The 13,964-nt window shown below is 50.8% G+C and overlaps 23 non-coding genes across 23 annotated transcripts; all 23 read left to right on the forward strand.

Annotated features, from left to right (window-relative positions):
- The first annotated feature begins 437 nt into the window (after positions 1 to 437).
- On the forward strand, positions 438 to 509 carry Trnat-cgu (transfer RNA threonine (anticodon CGU)). Its single transcript has one exon. It is a non-coding gene; the product is annotated as a tRNA-Thr (tRNA).
- A 323-nt stretch (positions 510 to 832) lies between these two features.
- On the forward strand, positions 833 to 906 carry Trnan-guu (transfer RNA asparagine (anticodon GUU)). The gene has a single exon. It is a non-coding gene; the product is annotated as a tRNA-Asn (tRNA).
- Positions 907 to 1,600: 694 nt separating this feature from the next.
- On the forward strand, positions 1,601 to 1,672 carry Trnat-cgu (transfer RNA threonine (anticodon CGU)). Its single transcript has one exon. It is a non-coding gene; the product is annotated as a tRNA-Thr (tRNA).
- A 322-nt stretch (positions 1,673 to 1,994) lies between these two features.
- Positions 1,995 to 2,068, forward strand: Trnan-guu (transfer RNA asparagine (anticodon GUU)). Its single transcript has one exon. It is a non-coding gene; the product is annotated as a tRNA-Asn (tRNA).
- Positions 2,069 to 2,762: 694 nt separating this feature from the next.
- On the forward strand, positions 2,763 to 2,834 carry Trnat-cgu (transfer RNA threonine (anticodon CGU)). The gene has a single exon. It is a non-coding gene; the product is annotated as a tRNA-Thr (tRNA).
- A 323-nt stretch (positions 2,835 to 3,157) lies between these two features.
- Positions 3,158 to 3,231, forward strand: Trnan-guu (transfer RNA asparagine (anticodon GUU)). Its single transcript has one exon. It is a non-coding gene; the product is annotated as a tRNA-Asn (tRNA).
- Positions 3,232 to 3,925: 694 nt separating this feature from the next.
- Trnat-cgu (transfer RNA threonine (anticodon CGU)) lies at positions 3,926 to 3,997 on the forward strand. The gene has a single exon. It is a non-coding gene; the product is annotated as a tRNA-Thr (tRNA).
- A 322-nt stretch (positions 3,998 to 4,319) lies between these two features.
- Trnan-guu (transfer RNA asparagine (anticodon GUU)) lies at positions 4,320 to 4,393 on the forward strand. Its single transcript has one exon. It is a non-coding gene; the product is annotated as a tRNA-Asn (tRNA).
- Positions 4,394 to 5,087: 694 nt separating this feature from the next.
- Positions 5,088 to 5,159, forward strand: Trnat-cgu (transfer RNA threonine (anticodon CGU)). Its single transcript has one exon. It is a non-coding gene; the product is annotated as a tRNA-Thr (tRNA).
- Positions 5,160 to 5,482: 323 nt separating this feature from the next.
- Trnan-guu (transfer RNA asparagine (anticodon GUU)) lies at positions 5,483 to 5,556 on the forward strand. Its single transcript has one exon. It is a non-coding gene; the product is annotated as a tRNA-Asn (tRNA).
- Positions 5,557 to 6,250: 694 nt separating this feature from the next.
- Trnat-cgu (transfer RNA threonine (anticodon CGU)) lies at positions 6,251 to 6,322 on the forward strand. Its single transcript has one exon. It is a non-coding gene; the product is annotated as a tRNA-Thr (tRNA).
- Positions 6,323 to 6,645: 323 nt separating this feature from the next.
- Trnan-guu (transfer RNA asparagine (anticodon GUU)) lies at positions 6,646 to 6,719 on the forward strand. The gene has a single exon. It is a non-coding gene; the product is annotated as a tRNA-Asn (tRNA).
- Positions 6,720 to 7,413: 694 nt separating this feature from the next.
- Trnat-cgu (transfer RNA threonine (anticodon CGU)) lies at positions 7,414 to 7,485 on the forward strand. The gene has a single exon. It is a non-coding gene; the product is annotated as a tRNA-Thr (tRNA).
- A 323-nt stretch (positions 7,486 to 7,808) lies between these two features.
- Trnan-guu (transfer RNA asparagine (anticodon GUU)) lies at positions 7,809 to 7,882 on the forward strand. Its single transcript has one exon. It is a non-coding gene; the product is annotated as a tRNA-Asn (tRNA).
- Positions 7,883 to 8,576: 694 nt separating this feature from the next.
- Positions 8,577 to 8,648, forward strand: Trnat-cgu (transfer RNA threonine (anticodon CGU)). Its single transcript has one exon. It is a non-coding gene; the product is annotated as a tRNA-Thr (tRNA).
- Positions 8,649 to 8,971: 323 nt separating this feature from the next.
- Positions 8,972 to 9,045, forward strand: Trnan-guu (transfer RNA asparagine (anticodon GUU)). Its single transcript has one exon. It is a non-coding gene; the product is annotated as a tRNA-Asn (tRNA).
- A 694-nt stretch (positions 9,046 to 9,739) lies between these two features.
- On the forward strand, positions 9,740 to 9,811 carry Trnat-cgu (transfer RNA threonine (anticodon CGU)). The gene has a single exon. It is a non-coding gene; the product is annotated as a tRNA-Thr (tRNA).
- Positions 9,812 to 10,134: 323 nt separating this feature from the next.
- Trnan-guu (transfer RNA asparagine (anticodon GUU)) lies at positions 10,135 to 10,208 on the forward strand. Its single transcript has one exon. It is a non-coding gene; the product is annotated as a tRNA-Asn (tRNA).
- A 694-nt stretch (positions 10,209 to 10,902) lies between these two features.
- Trnat-cgu (transfer RNA threonine (anticodon CGU)) lies at positions 10,903 to 10,974 on the forward strand. Its single transcript has one exon. It is a non-coding gene; the product is annotated as a tRNA-Thr (tRNA).
- Positions 10,975 to 11,862: 888 nt separating this feature from the next.
- Trnat-cgu (transfer RNA threonine (anticodon CGU)) lies at positions 11,863 to 11,934 on the forward strand. The gene has a single exon. It is a non-coding gene; the product is annotated as a tRNA-Thr (tRNA).
- A 323-nt stretch (positions 11,935 to 12,257) lies between these two features.
- Positions 12,258 to 12,331, forward strand: Trnan-guu (transfer RNA asparagine (anticodon GUU)). The gene has a single exon. It is a non-coding gene; the product is annotated as a tRNA-Asn (tRNA).
- A 694-nt stretch (positions 12,332 to 13,025) lies between these two features.
- Positions 13,026 to 13,097, forward strand: Trnat-cgu (transfer RNA threonine (anticodon CGU)). The gene has a single exon. It is a non-coding gene; the product is annotated as a tRNA-Thr (tRNA).
- Positions 13,098 to 13,420: 323 nt separating this feature from the next.
- On the forward strand, positions 13,421 to 13,494 carry Trnan-guu (transfer RNA asparagine (anticodon GUU)). The gene has a single exon. It is a non-coding gene; the product is annotated as a tRNA-Asn (tRNA).
- The last annotated feature ends 470 nt before the right edge of the window (positions 13,495 to 13,964 follow it).

The raw sequence follows: 13,964 nt of genomic DNA on the forward strand, positions 1-13,964 counted from the left end.
CGAGTGCCATATGACAGGGCCTGTCTCTCGATGTCGATTTCTATTTGGTGTCTCTTAAGTGTCGGTCTGCAGTAGGCCGCTGCTGGCCGAGCGACGTGCAGTCGCCTTACATGAAGCCCCATGGGCAACGCCAGTGCCACTGTGGACAACAGCATACTGCAGCCAGAGAGAGGAGCCGAAAGGCGCATTTCGCAGTCGAGCCACGCAATCCAACAAACTGTGCACTAGGTCAAGATTGTGCAGACCGCAAACGTTTGGTGGCACGACGCTCGTCGTCGATCGTAAGGGCGAAACAGTCAAGAGATTTGGAAAACGGCAATGTGGACACCCCCAGCAGCAGCAGCAGCTGTGTGCCAAATCCGTTATCTGGTCGAGGGCTGCAAGATTCAGTATGATGAAGTGACAATTCGGGGATAGCTCACAAACGCGCAGCTGCCGCCTTCTTAGCTCAGTGGTAGAGCACTGGTCTCGTAAACCAGGGGTCGTGAGTTCGAACCTCACAGAAGGCATTCATTTTTTTAACCTTCCCGCAAGGAGCGGAGCTATCGCGAGCAGCATCTAACACATGGCAGTACACTGAATGGAAGGGATGTTCTACAACCTATAACAAGTATCCTACTGGCCTCAGAGGTTTTCTGATTGCATAGGGAGAACAGTGGTTTGTATGCATTTTGTAGTATAATGTCATGCTTGGCGATGTCATTCGTTTACGAGCGTCGCTACAGTGTGCATGCATTTTATCCATGTGAAGAGGCGTAAGCAGATGCTACCATTCTGCGAGATTCCTGCAGAAGGTATACGAACTGCGTTGATATGCACAGCACAAGTCAAGGCCTCCGTGGCGCAATCGGCCAGCGCGTTCGGCTGTTAACCGAAAGGTTGGTGGTTCGAGCCCACCCGGGGGCGAAATCGTTTTAACCGTCACCCAGGTGAGGACATACGTCAGCTTTGTTAGAGATACACAGCTAGTGTGACAACTTGGCTGTGTTGAGTGATGCCACAGAGCCTTATACACATTCAGCCAAGTGACACTGTAGGTAAAAACATGGCCCTACACAGACGTTCTACTGTTTTCCTATTTATTCGTCATGTGTGACACTGCAGTAGAGCGACGCCCACTACAAAAGACGTATTCTTTACATTCAATTTCAGCGTATACGTCGCGAGTGCCATATGACAGGGCCTGTCTCTCGATGTCGATTTCTATTTGGTGTCTCTTAAGTGTCGGTCTGCAGTAGGCCGCTGCTGGCCGAGCGACGTGCAGTCGCCTTACATGAAGCCCCATGGGCAACGCCAGTGCCACTGTGGACAACAGCATACTGCAGCCAGAGAGAGGAGCCGAAAGGCGCATTTCGCAGTCGAGCCACGCAATCCAACAAACTGTGCACTAGGTCAAGATTGTGCAGACCGCAAACGTTTGGTGGCACGACGCTCGTCGTCGATCGTAAGGGCGAAACAGTCAAGAGATTTGGAAAACGGCAATGTGGACACCCCCAGCAGCAGCAGCAGCTGTGTGCCAAATCCGTTATCTGGTCGAGGGCTGCAAGATTCAGTATGATGAAGTGACAATTCGGGGATAGCTCACAAACGCGCAGCTGCCGCCTTCTTAGCTCAGTGGTAGAGCACTGGTCTCGTAAACCAGGGGTCGTGAGTTCGAACCTCACAGAAGGCATTCATTTTTTAACCTTCCCGCAAGGAGCGGAGCTATCGCGAGCAGCATCTAACACATGGCAGTACACTGAATGGAAGGGATGTTCTACAACCTATAACAAGTATCCTACTGGCCTCAGAGGTTTTCTGATTGCATAGGGAGAACAGTGGTTTGTATGCATTTTGTAGTATAATGTCATGCTTGGCGATGTCATTCGTTTACGAGCGTCGCTACAGTGTGCATGCATTTTATCCATGTGAAGAGGCGTAAGCAGATGCTACCATTCTGCGAGATTCCTGCAGAAGGTATACGAACTGCGTTGATATGCACAGCACAAGTCAAGGCCTCCGTGGCGCAATCGGCCAGCGCGTTCGGCTGTTAACCGAAAGGTTGGTGGTTCGAGCCCACCCGGGGGCGAAATCGTTTTAACCGTCACCCAGGTGAGGACATACGTCAGCTTTGTTAGAGATACACAGCTAGTGTGACAACTTGGCTGTGTTGAGTGATGCCACAGAGCCTTATACACATTCAGCCAAGTGACACTGTAGGTAAAAACATGGCCCTACACAGACGTTCTACTGTTTTCCTATTTATTCGTCATGTGTGACACTGCAGTAGAGCGACGCCCACTACAAAAGACGTATTCTTTACATTCAATTTCAGCGTATACGTCGCGAGTGCCATATGACAGGGCCTGTCTCTCGATGTCGATTTCTATTTGGTGTCTCTTAAGTGTCGGTCTGCAGTAGGCCGCTGCTGGCCGAGCGACGTGCAGTCGCCTTACATGAAGCCCCATGGGCAACGCCAGTGCCACTGTGGACAACAGCATACTGCAGCCAGAGAGAGGAGCCGAAAGGCGCATTTCGCAGTCGAGCCACGCAATCCAACAAACTGTGCACTAGGTCAAGATTGTGCAGACCGCAAACGTTTGGTGGCACGACGCTCGTCGTCGATCGTAAGGGCGAAACAGTCAAGAGATTTGGAAAACGGCAATGTGGACACCCCCAGCAGCAGCAGCAGCTGTGTGCCAAATCCGTTATCTGGTCGAGGGCTGCAAGATTCAGTATGATGAAGTGACAATTCGGGGATAGCTCACAAACGCGCAGCTGCCGCCTTCTTAGCTCAGTGGTAGAGCACTGGTCTCGTAAACCAGGGGTCGTGAGTTCGAACCTCACAGAAGGCATTCATTTTTTTAACCTTCCCGCAAGGAGCGGAGCTATCGCGAGCAGCATCTAACACATGGCAGTACACTGAATGGAAGGGATGTTCTACAACCTATAACAAGTATCCTACTGGCCTCAGAGGTTTTCTGATTGCATAGGGAGAACAGTGGTTTGTATGCATTTTGTAGTATAATGTCATGCTTGGCGATGTCATTCGTTTACGAGCGTCGCTACAGTGTGCATGCATTTTATCCATGTGAAGAGGCGTAAGCAGATGCTACCATTCTGCGAGATTCCTGCAGAAGGTATACGAACTGCGTTGATATGCACAGCACAAGTCAAGGCCTCCGTGGCGCAATCGGCCAGCGCGTTCGGCTGTTAACCGAAAGGTTGGTGGTTCGAGCCCACCCGGGGGCGAAATCGTTTTAACCGTCACCCAGGTGAGGACATACGTCAGCTTTGTTAGAGATACACAGCTAGTGTGACAACTTGGCTGTGTTGAGTGATGCCACAGAGCCTTATACACATTCAGCCAAGTGACACTGTAGGTAAAAACATGGCCCTACACAGACGTTCTACTGTTTTCCTATTTATTCGTCATGTGTGACACTGCAGTAGAGCGACGCCCACTACAAAAGACGTATTCTTTACATTCAATTTCAGCGTATACGTCGCGAGTGCCATATGACAGGGCCTGTCTCTCGATGTCGATTTCTATTTGGTGTCTCTTAAGTGTCGGTCTGCAGTAGGCCGCTGCTGGCCGAGCGACGTGCAGTCGCCTTACATGAAGCCCCATGGGCAACGCCAGTGCCACTGTGGACAACAGCATACTGCAGCCAGAGAGAGGAGCCGAAAGGCGCATTTCGCAGTCGAGCCACGCAATCCAACAAACTGTGCACTAGGTCAAGATTGTGCAGACCGCAAACGTTTGGTGGCACGACGCTCGTCGTCGATCGTAAGGGCGAAACAGTCAAGAGATTTGGAAAACGGCAATGTGGACACCCCCAGCAGCAGCAGCAGCTGTGTGCCAAATCCGTTATCTGGTCGAGGGCTGCAAGATTCAGTATGATGAAGTGACAATTCGGGGATAGCTCACAAACGCGCAGCTGCCGCCTTCTTAGCTCAGTGGTAGAGCACTGGTCTCGTAAACCAGGGGTCGTGAGTTCGAACCTCACAGAAGGCATTCATTTTTTAACCTTCCCGCAAGGAGCGGAGCTATCGCGAGCAGCATCTAACACATGGCAGTACACTGAATGGAAGGGATGTTCTACAACCTATAACAAGTATCCTACTGGCCTCAGAGGTTTTCTGATTGCATAGGGAGAACAGTGGTTTGTATGCATTTTGTAGTATAATGTCATGCTTGGCGATGTCATTCGTTTACGAGCGTCGCTACAGTGTGCATGCATTTTATCCATGTGAAGAGGCGTAAGCAGATGCTACCATTCTGCGAGATTCCTGCAGAAGGTATACGAACTGCGTTGATATGCACAGCACAAGTCAAGGCCTCCGTGGCGCAATCGGCCAGCGCGTTCGGCTGTTAACCGAAAGGTTGGTGGTTCGAGCCCACCCGGGGGCGAAATCGTTTTAACCGTCACCCAGGTGAGGACATACGTCAGCTTTGTTAGAGATACACAGCTAGTGTGACAACTTGGCTGTGTTGAGTGATGCCACAGAGCCTTATACACATTCAGCCAAGTGACACTGTAGGTAAAAACATGGCCCTACACAGACGTTCTACTGTTTTCCTATTTATTCGTCATGTGTGACACTGCAGTAGAGCGACGCCCACTACAAAAGACGTATTCTTTACATTCAATTTCAGCGTATACGTCGCGAGTGCCATATGACAGGGCCTGTCTCTCGATGTCGATTTCTATTTGGTGTCTCTTAAGTGTCGGTCTGCAGTAGGCCGCTGCTGGCCGAGCGACGTGCAGTCGCCTTACATGAAGCCCCATGGGCAACGCCAGTGCCACTGTGGACAACAGCATACTGCAGCCAGAGAGAGGAGCCGAAAGGCGCATTTCGCAGTCGAGCCACGCAATCCAACAAACTGTGCACTAGGTCAAGATTGTGCAGACCGCAAACGTTTGGTGGCACGACGCTCGTCGTCGATCGTAAGGGCGAAACAGTCAAGAGATTTGGAAAACGGCAATGTGGACACCCCCAGCAGCAGCAGCAGCTGTGTGCCAAATCCGTTATCTGGTCGAGGGCTGCAAGATTCAGTATGATGAAGTGACAATTCGGGGATAGCTCACAAACGCGCAGCTGCCGCCTTCTTAGCTCAGTGGTAGAGCACTGGTCTCGTAAACCAGGGGTCGTGAGTTCGAACCTCACAGAAGGCATTCATTTTTTTAACCTTCCCGCAAGGAGCGGAGCTATCGCGAGCAGCATCTAACACATGGCAGTACACTGAATGGAAGGGATGTTCTACAACCTATAACAAGTATCCTACTGGCCTCAGAGGTTTTCTGATTGCATAGGGAGAACAGTGGTTTGTATGCATTTTGTAGTATAATGTCATGCTTGGCGATGTCATTCGTTTACGAGCGTCGCTACAGTGTGCATGCATTTTATCCATGTGAAGAGGCGTAAGCAGATGCTACCATTCTGCGAGATTCCTGCAGAAGGTATACGAACTGCGTTGATATGCACAGCACAAGTCAAGGCCTCCGTGGCGCAATCGGCCAGCGCGTTCGGCTGTTAACCGAAAGGTTGGTGGTTCCAGCCCACCCGGGGGCGAAATCGTTTTAACCGTCACCCAGGTGAGGACATACGTCAGCTTTGTTAGAGATACACAGCTAGTGTGACAACTTGGCTGTGTTGAGTGATGCCACAGAGCCTTATACACATTCAGCCAAGTGACACTGTAGGTAAAAACATGGCCCTACACAGACGTTCTACTGTTTTCCTATTTATTCGTCATGTGTGACACTGCAGTAGAGCGACGCCCACTACAAAAGACGTATTCTTTACATTCAATTTCAGCGTATACGTCGCGAGTGCCATATGACAGGGCCTGTCTCTCGATGTCGATTTCTATTTGGTGTCTCTTAAGTGTCGGTCTGCAGTAGGCCGCTGCTGGCCGAGCGACGTGCAGTCGCCTTACATGAAGCCCCATGGGCAACGCCAGTGCCACTGTGGACAACAGCATACTGCAGCCAGAGAGAGGAGCCGAAAGGCGCATTTCGCAGTCGAGCCACGCAATCCAACAAACTGTGCACTAGGTCAAGATTGTGCAGACCGCAAACGTTTGGTGGCACGACGCTCGTCGTCGATCGTAAGGGCGAAACAGTCAAGAGATTTGGAAAACGGCAATGTGGACACCCCCAGCAGCAGCAGCAGCTGTGTGCCAAATCCGTTATCTGGTCGAGGGCTGCAAGATTCAGTATGATGAAGTGACAATTCGGGGATAGCTCACAAACGCGCAGCTGCCGCCTTCTTAGCTCAGTGGTAGAGCACTGGTCTCGTAAACCAGGGGTCGTGAGTTCGAACCTCACAGAAGGCATTCATTTTTTTAACCTTCCCGCAAGGAGCGGAGCTATCGCGAGCAGCATCTAACACATGGCAGTACACTGAATGGAAGGGATGTTCTACAACCTATAACAAGTATCCTACTGGCCTCAGAGGTTTTCTGATTGCATAGGGAGAACAGTGGTTTGTATGCATTTTGTAGTATAATGTCATGCTTGGCGATGTCATTCGTTTACGAGCGTCGCTACAGTGTGCATGCATTTTATCCATGTGAAGAGGCGTAAGCAGATGCTACCATTCTGCGAGATTCCTGCAGAAGGTATACGAACTGCGTTGATATGCACAGCACAAGTCAAGGCCTCCGTGGCGCAATCGGCCAGCGCGTTCGGCTGTTAACCGAAAGGTTGGTGGTTCGAGCCCACCCGGGGGCGAAATCGTTTTAACCGTCACCCAGGTGAGGACATACGTCAGCTTTGTTAGAGATACACAGCTAGTGTGACAACTTGGCTGTGTTGAGTGATGCCACAGAGCCTTATACACATTCAGCCAAGTGACACTGTAGGTAAAAACATGGCCCTACACAGACGTTCTACTGTTTTCCTATTTATTCGTCATGTGTGACACTGCAGTAGAGCGACGCCCACTACAAAAGACGTATTCTTTACATTCAATTTCAGCGTATACGTCGCGAGTGCCATATGACAGGGCCTGTCTCTCGATGTCGATTTCTATTTGGTGTCTCTTAAGTGTCGGTCTGCAGTAGGCCGCTGCTGGCCGAGCGACGTGCAGTCGCCTTACATGAAGCCCCATGGGCAACGCCAGTGCCACTGTGGACAACAGCATACTGCAGCCAGAGAGAGGAGCCGAAAGGCGCATTTCGCAGTCGAGCCACGCAATCCAACAAACTGTGCACTAGGTCAAGATTGTGCAGACCGCAAACGTTTGGTGGCACGACGCTCGTCGTCGATCGTAAGGGCGAAACAGTCAAGAGATTTGGAAAACGGCAATGTGGACACCCCCAGCAGCAGCAGCAGCTGTGTGCCAAATCCGTTATCTGGTCGAGGGCTGCAAGATTCAGTATGATGAAGTGACAATTCGGGGATAGCTCACAAACGCGCAGCTGCCGCCTTCTTAGCTCAGTGGTAGAGCACTGGTCTCGTAAACCAGGGGTCGTGAGTTCGAACCTCACAGAAGGCATTCATTTTTTTAACCTTCCCGCAAGGAGCGGAGCTATCGCGAGCAGCATCTAACACATGGCAGTACACTGAATGGAAGGGATGTTCTACAACCTATAACAAGTATCCTACTGGCCTCAGAGGTTTTCTGATTGCATAGGGAGAACAGTGGTTTGTATGCATTTTGTAGTATAATGTCATGCTTGGCGATGTCATTCGTTTACGAGCGTCGCTACAGTGTGCATGCATTTTATCCATGTGAAGAGGCGTAAGCAGATGCTACCATTCTGCGAGATTCCTGCAGAAGGTATACGAACTGCGTTGATATGCACAGCACAAGTCAAGGCCTCCGTGGCGCAATCGGCTAGCGCGTTCGGCTGTTAACCGAAAGGTTGGTGGTTCGAGCCCACCCGGGGGCGAAATCGTTTTAACCGTCACCCAGGTGAGGACATACGTCAGCTTTGTTAGAGATACACAGCTAGTGTGACAACTTGGCTGTGTTGAGTGATGCCACAGAGCCTTATACACATTCAGCCAAGTGACACTGTAGGTAAAAACATGGCCCTACACAGACGTTCTACTGTTTTCCTATTTATTCGTCATGTGTGACACTGCAGTAGAGCGACGCCCACTACAAAAGACGTATTCTTTACATTCAATTTCAGCGTATACGTCGCGAGTGCCATATGACAGGGCCTGTCTCTCGATGTCGATTTCTATTTGGTGTCTCTTAAGTGTCGGTCTGCAGTAGGCCGCTGCTGGCCGAGCGACGTGCAGTCGCCTTACATGAAGCCCCATGGGCAACGCCAGTGCCACTGTGGACAACAGCATACTGCAGCCAGAGAGAGGAGCCGAAAGGCGCATTTCGCAGTCGAGCCACGCAATCCAACAAACTGTGCACTAGGTCAAGATTGTGCAGACCGCAAACGTTTGGTGGCACGACGCTCGTCGTCGATCGTAAGGGCGAAGCAGTCAAGAGATTTGGAAAACGGCAATGTGGACACCCCCAGCAGCAGCAGCAGCTGTGTGCCAAATCCGTTATCTGGTCGAGGGCTGCAAGATTCAGTATGATGAAGTGACAATTCGGGGATAGCTCACAAACGCGCAGCTGCCGCCTTCTTAGCTCAGTGGTAGAGCACTGGTCTCGTAAACCAGGGGTCGTGAGTTCGAACCTCACAGAAGGCATTCATTTTTTTAACCTTCCCGCAAGGAGCGGAGCTATCGCGAGCAGCATCTAACACATGGCAGTACACTGAATGGAAGGGATGTTCTACAACCTATAACAAGTATCCTACTGGCCTCAGAGGTTTTCTGATTGCATAGGGAGAACAGTGGTTTGTATGCATTTTGTAGTATAATGTCATGCTTGGCGATGTCATTCGTTTACGAGCGTCGCTACAGTGTGCATGCATTTTATCCATGTGAAGAGGCGTAAGCAGATGCTACCATTCTGCGAGATTCCTGCAGAAGGTATACGAACTGCGTTGATATGCACAGCACAAGTCAAGGCCTCCGTGGCGCAATCGGCTAGCGCGTTCGGCTGTTAACCGAAAGGTTGGTGGTTCGAGCCCACCCGGGGGCGAAATCGTTTTAACCGTCACCCAGGTGAGGACATACGTCAGCTTTGTTAGAGATACACAGCTAGTGTGACAACTTGGCTGTGTTGAGTGATGCCACAGAGCCTTATACACATTCAGCCAAGTGACACTGTAGGTAAAAACATGGCCCTACACAGACGTTCTACTGTTTTCCTATTTATTCGTCATGTGTGACACTGCAGTAGAGCGACGCCCACTACAAAAGACGTATTCTTTACATTCAATTTCAGCGTATACGTCGCGAGTGCCATATGACAGGGCCTGTCTCTCGATGTCGATTTCTATTTGGTGTCTCTTAAGTGTCGGTCTGCAGTAGGCCGCTGCTGGCCGAGCGACGTGCAGTCGCCTTACATGAAGCCCCATGGGCAACGCCAGTGCCACTGTGGACAACAGCATACTGCAGCCAGAGAGAGGAGCCGAAAGGCGCATTTCGCAGTCGAGCCACGCAATCCAACAAACTGTGCACTAGGTCAAGATTGTGCAGACCGCAAACGTTTGGTGGCACGACGCTCGTCGTCGATCGTAAGGGCGAAACAGTCAAGAGATTTGGAAAACGGCAATGTGGACACCCCCAGCAGCAGCAGCAGCTGTGTGCCAAATCCGTTATCTGGTCGAGGGCTGCAAGATTCAGTATGATGAAGTGACAATTCGGGGATAGCTCACAAACGCGCAGCTGCCGCCTTCTTAGCTCAGTGGTAGAGCACTGGTCTCGTAAACCAGGGGTCGTGAGTTCGAACCTCACAGAAGGCATTCATTTTTTTAACCTTCCCGCAAGGAGCGGAGCTATCGCGAGCAGCATCTAACACATGGCAGTACACTGAATGGAAGGGATGTTCTACAACCTATAACAAGTATCCTACTGGCCTCAGAGGTTTTCTGATTGCATAGGGAGAACAGTGGTTTGTATGCATTTTGTAGTATAATGTCATGCTTGGCGATGTCATTCGTTTACGAGCGTCGCTACAGTGTGCATGCATTTTATCCATGTGAAGAGGCGTAAGCAGATGCTACCATTCTGCGAGATTCCTGCAGAAGGTATACGAACTGCGTTGATATGCACAGCACAAGTCAAGGCCTCCGTGGCGCAATCGGCTAGCGCGTTCGGCTGTTAACCGAAAGGTTGGTGGTTCGAGCCCACCCGGGGGCGAAATCGTTTTAACCGTCACCCAGGTGAGGACATACGTCAGCTTTGTTAGAGATACACAGCTAGTGTGACAACTTGGCTGTGTTGAGTGATGCCACAGAGCCTTATACACATTCAGCCAAGTGACACTGTAGGTAAAAACATGGCCCTACACAGACGTTCTACTGTTTTCCTATTTATTCGTCATGTGTGACACTGCAGTAGAGCGACGCCCACTACAAAAGACGTATTCTTTACATTCAATTTCAGCGTATACGTCGCGAGTGCCATATGACAGGGCCTGTCTCTCGATGTCGATTTCTATTTGGTGTCTCTTAAGTGTCGGTCTGCAGTAGGCCGCTGCTGGCCGAGCGACGTGCAGTCGCCTTACATGAAGCCCCATGGGCAACGCCAGTGCCACTGTGGACAACAGCATACTGCAGCCAGAGAGAGGAGCCGAAAGGCGCATTTCGCAGTCGAGCCACGCAATCCAACAAACTGTGCACTAGGTCAAGATTGTGCAGACCGCAAACGTTTGGTGGCACGACGCTCGTCGTCGATCGTAAGGGCGAAACAGTCAAGAGATTTGGAAAACGGCAATGTGGACACCCCCAGCAGCAGCAGCAGCTGTGTGCCAAATCCGTTATCTGGTCGAGGGCTGCAAGATTCAGTATGATGAAGTGACAATTCGGGGATAGCTCACAAACGCGCAGCTGCCGCCTTCTTAGCTCAGTGGTAGAGCACTGGTCTCGTAAACCAGGGGTCGTGAGTTCGAACCTCACAGAAGGCATTCATTTTTTTAACCTTCCCGCAAGGAGCGGAGCTATCGCGAGCAGCATCTAACACATGGCAGTACACTGAATGGAAGGGATGTTCTACAACCTATAACAAGTATCCTACTGGCCTCAGAGGTTTTCTGATTGCATAGGGAGAACAGTGGTTTGTATGCATTTTGTAGTATAATGTCATGCTTGGCGATGTCATTCGTTTACGAGCGTCGCTACAGTGTGCATGCATTTTATCCATGTGAAGAGGCGTAAGCAGATGCTACCATTCTGCGAGATTCCTGCAGAAGGTATACGAACTGCGTTGATATGCACAGCACAAGTCAAGGCCTCCGTGGCGCAATCGGCTAGCGCGTTCGGCTGTTAACCGAAAGGTTGGTGGTGTGTGACACTGCAGTAGAGCGACGCCCACTACAAAAGACGTATTCTTTACATTCAATTTCAGCGTATACGTCGCGAGTGCCATATGACAGGGCCTGTCTCTCGATGTCGATTTCTATTTGGTGTCTCTTAAGTGTCGGTCTGCAGTAGGCCGCTGCTGGCCGAGCGACGTGCAGTCGCCTTACATGAAGCCCCATGGGCAACGCCAGTGCCACTGTGGACAACAGCATACTGCAGCCAGAGAGAGGAGCCGAAAGGCGCATTTCGCAGTCGAGCCACGCAATCCAACAAACTGTGCACTAGGTCAAGATTGTGCAGACCGCAAACGTTTGGTGGCACGACGCTCGTCGTCGATCGTAAGGGCGAAACAGTCAAGAGATTTGGAAAACGGCAATGTGGACACCCCCAGCAGCAGCAGCAGCTGTGTGCCAAATCCGTTATCTGGTCGAGGGCTGCAAGATTCAGTATGATGAAGTGACAATTCGGGGATAGCTCACAAACGCGCAGCTGCCGCCTTCTTAGCTCAGTGGTAGAGCACTGGTCTCGTAAACCAGGGGTCGTGAGTTCGAACCTCACAGAAGGCATTCATTTTTTTAACCTTCCCGCAAGGAGCGGAGCTATCGCGAGCAGCATCTAACACATGGCAGTACACTGAATGGAAGGGATGTTCTACAACCTATAACAAGTATCCTACTGGCCTCAGAGGTTTTCTGATTGCATAGGGAGAACAGTGGTTTGTATGCATTTTGTAGTATAATGTCATGCTTGGCGATGTCATTCGTTTACGAGCGTCGCTACAGTGTGCATGCATTTTATCCATGTGAAGAGGCGTAAGCAGATGCTACCATTCTGCGAGATTCCTGCAGAAGGTATACGAACTGCGTTGATATGCACAGCACAAGTCAAGGCCTCCGTGGCGCAATCGGCTAGCGCGTTCGGCTGTTAACCGAAAGGTTGGTGGTTCGAGCCCACCCGGGGGCGAAATCGTTTTAACCGTCACCCAGGTGAGGACATACGTCAGCTTTGTTAGAGATACACAGCTAGTGTGACAACTTGGCTGTGTTGAGTGATGCCACAGAGCCTTATACACATTCAGCCAAGTGACACTGTAGGTAAAAACATGGCCCTACACAGACGTTCTACTGTTTTCCTATTTATTCGTCATGTGTGACACTGCAGTAGAGCGACGCCCACTACAAAAGACGTATTCTTTACATTCAATTTCAGCGTATACGTCGCGAGTGCCATATGACAGGGCCTGTCTCTCGATGTCGATTTCTATTTGGTGTCTCTTAAGTGTCGGTCTGCAGTAGGCCGCTGCTGGCCGAGCGACGTGCAGTCGCCTTACATGAAGCCCCATGGGCAACGCCAGTGCCACTGTGGACAACAGCATACTGCAGCCAGAGAGAGGAGCCGAAAGGCGCATTTCGCAGTCGAGCCACGCAATCCAACAAACTGTGCACTAGGTCAAGATTGTGCAGACCGCAAACGTTTGGTGGCACGACGCTCGTCGTCGATCGTAAGGGCGAAGCAGTCAAGAGATTTGGAAAACGGCAATGTGGACACCCCCAGCAGCAGCAGCAGCTGTGTGCCAAATCCGTTATCTGGTCGAGGGCTGCAAGATTCAGTATGATGAAGTGACAATTCGGGGATAGCTCACAAACGCGCAGCTGCCGCCTTCTTAGCTCAGTGGTAGAGCACTGGTCTCGTAAACCAGGGGTCGTGAGTTCGAACCTCACAGAAGGCATTCATTTTTTTAACCTTCCCGCAAGGAGCGGAGCTATCGCGAGCAGCATCTAACACATGGCAGTACACTGAATGGAAGGGATGTTCTACAACCTATAACAAGTATCCTACTGGCCTCAGAGGTTTTCTGATTGCATAGGGAGAACAGTGGTTTGTATGCATTTTGTAGTATAATGTCATGCTTGGCGATGTCATTCGTTTACGAGCGTCGCTACAGTGTGCATGCATTTTATCCATGTGAAGAGGCGTAAGCAGATGCTACCATTCTGCGAGATTCCTGCAGAAGGTATACGAACTGCGTTGATATGCACAGCACAAGTCAAGGCCTCCGTGGCGCAATCGGCTAGCGCGTTCGGCTGTTAACCGAAAGGTTGGTGGTTCGAGCCCACCCGGGGGCGAAATCGTTTTAACCGTCACCCAGGTGAGGACATACGTCAGCTTTGTTAGAGATACACAGCTAGTGTGACAACTTGGCTGTGTTGAGTGATGCCACAGAGCCTTATACACATTCAGCCAAGTGACACTGTAGGTAAAAACATGGCCCTACACAGACGTTCTACTGTTTTCCTATTTATTCGTCATGTGTGACACTGCAGTAGAGCGACGCCCACTACAAAAGACGTATTCTTTACATTCAATTTCAGCGTATACGTCGCGAGTGCCATATGACAGGGCCTGTCTCTCGATGTCGATTTCTATTTGGTGTCTCTTAAGTGTCGGTCTGCAGTAGGCCGCTGCTGGCCGAGCGACGTGCAGTCGCCTTACATGAAGCCCCATGGGCAACGCCAGTGCCACTGTGGACAACAGCATACTGCAGCCAGAGAGAGGAGCCGAAAGGCGCATTTCGCAGTCGAGCCACGCAATCCAA

This window comes from Schistocerca cancellata, chromosome 6, assembly GCF_023864275.1.
Source record: "Schistocerca cancellata isolate TAMUIC-IGC-003103 chromosome 6, iqSchCanc2.1, whole genome shotgun sequence".
NCBI classification, from domain to species: Eukaryota; Metazoa; Arthropoda; class Insecta; order Orthoptera; family Acrididae; genus Schistocerca; species Schistocerca cancellata.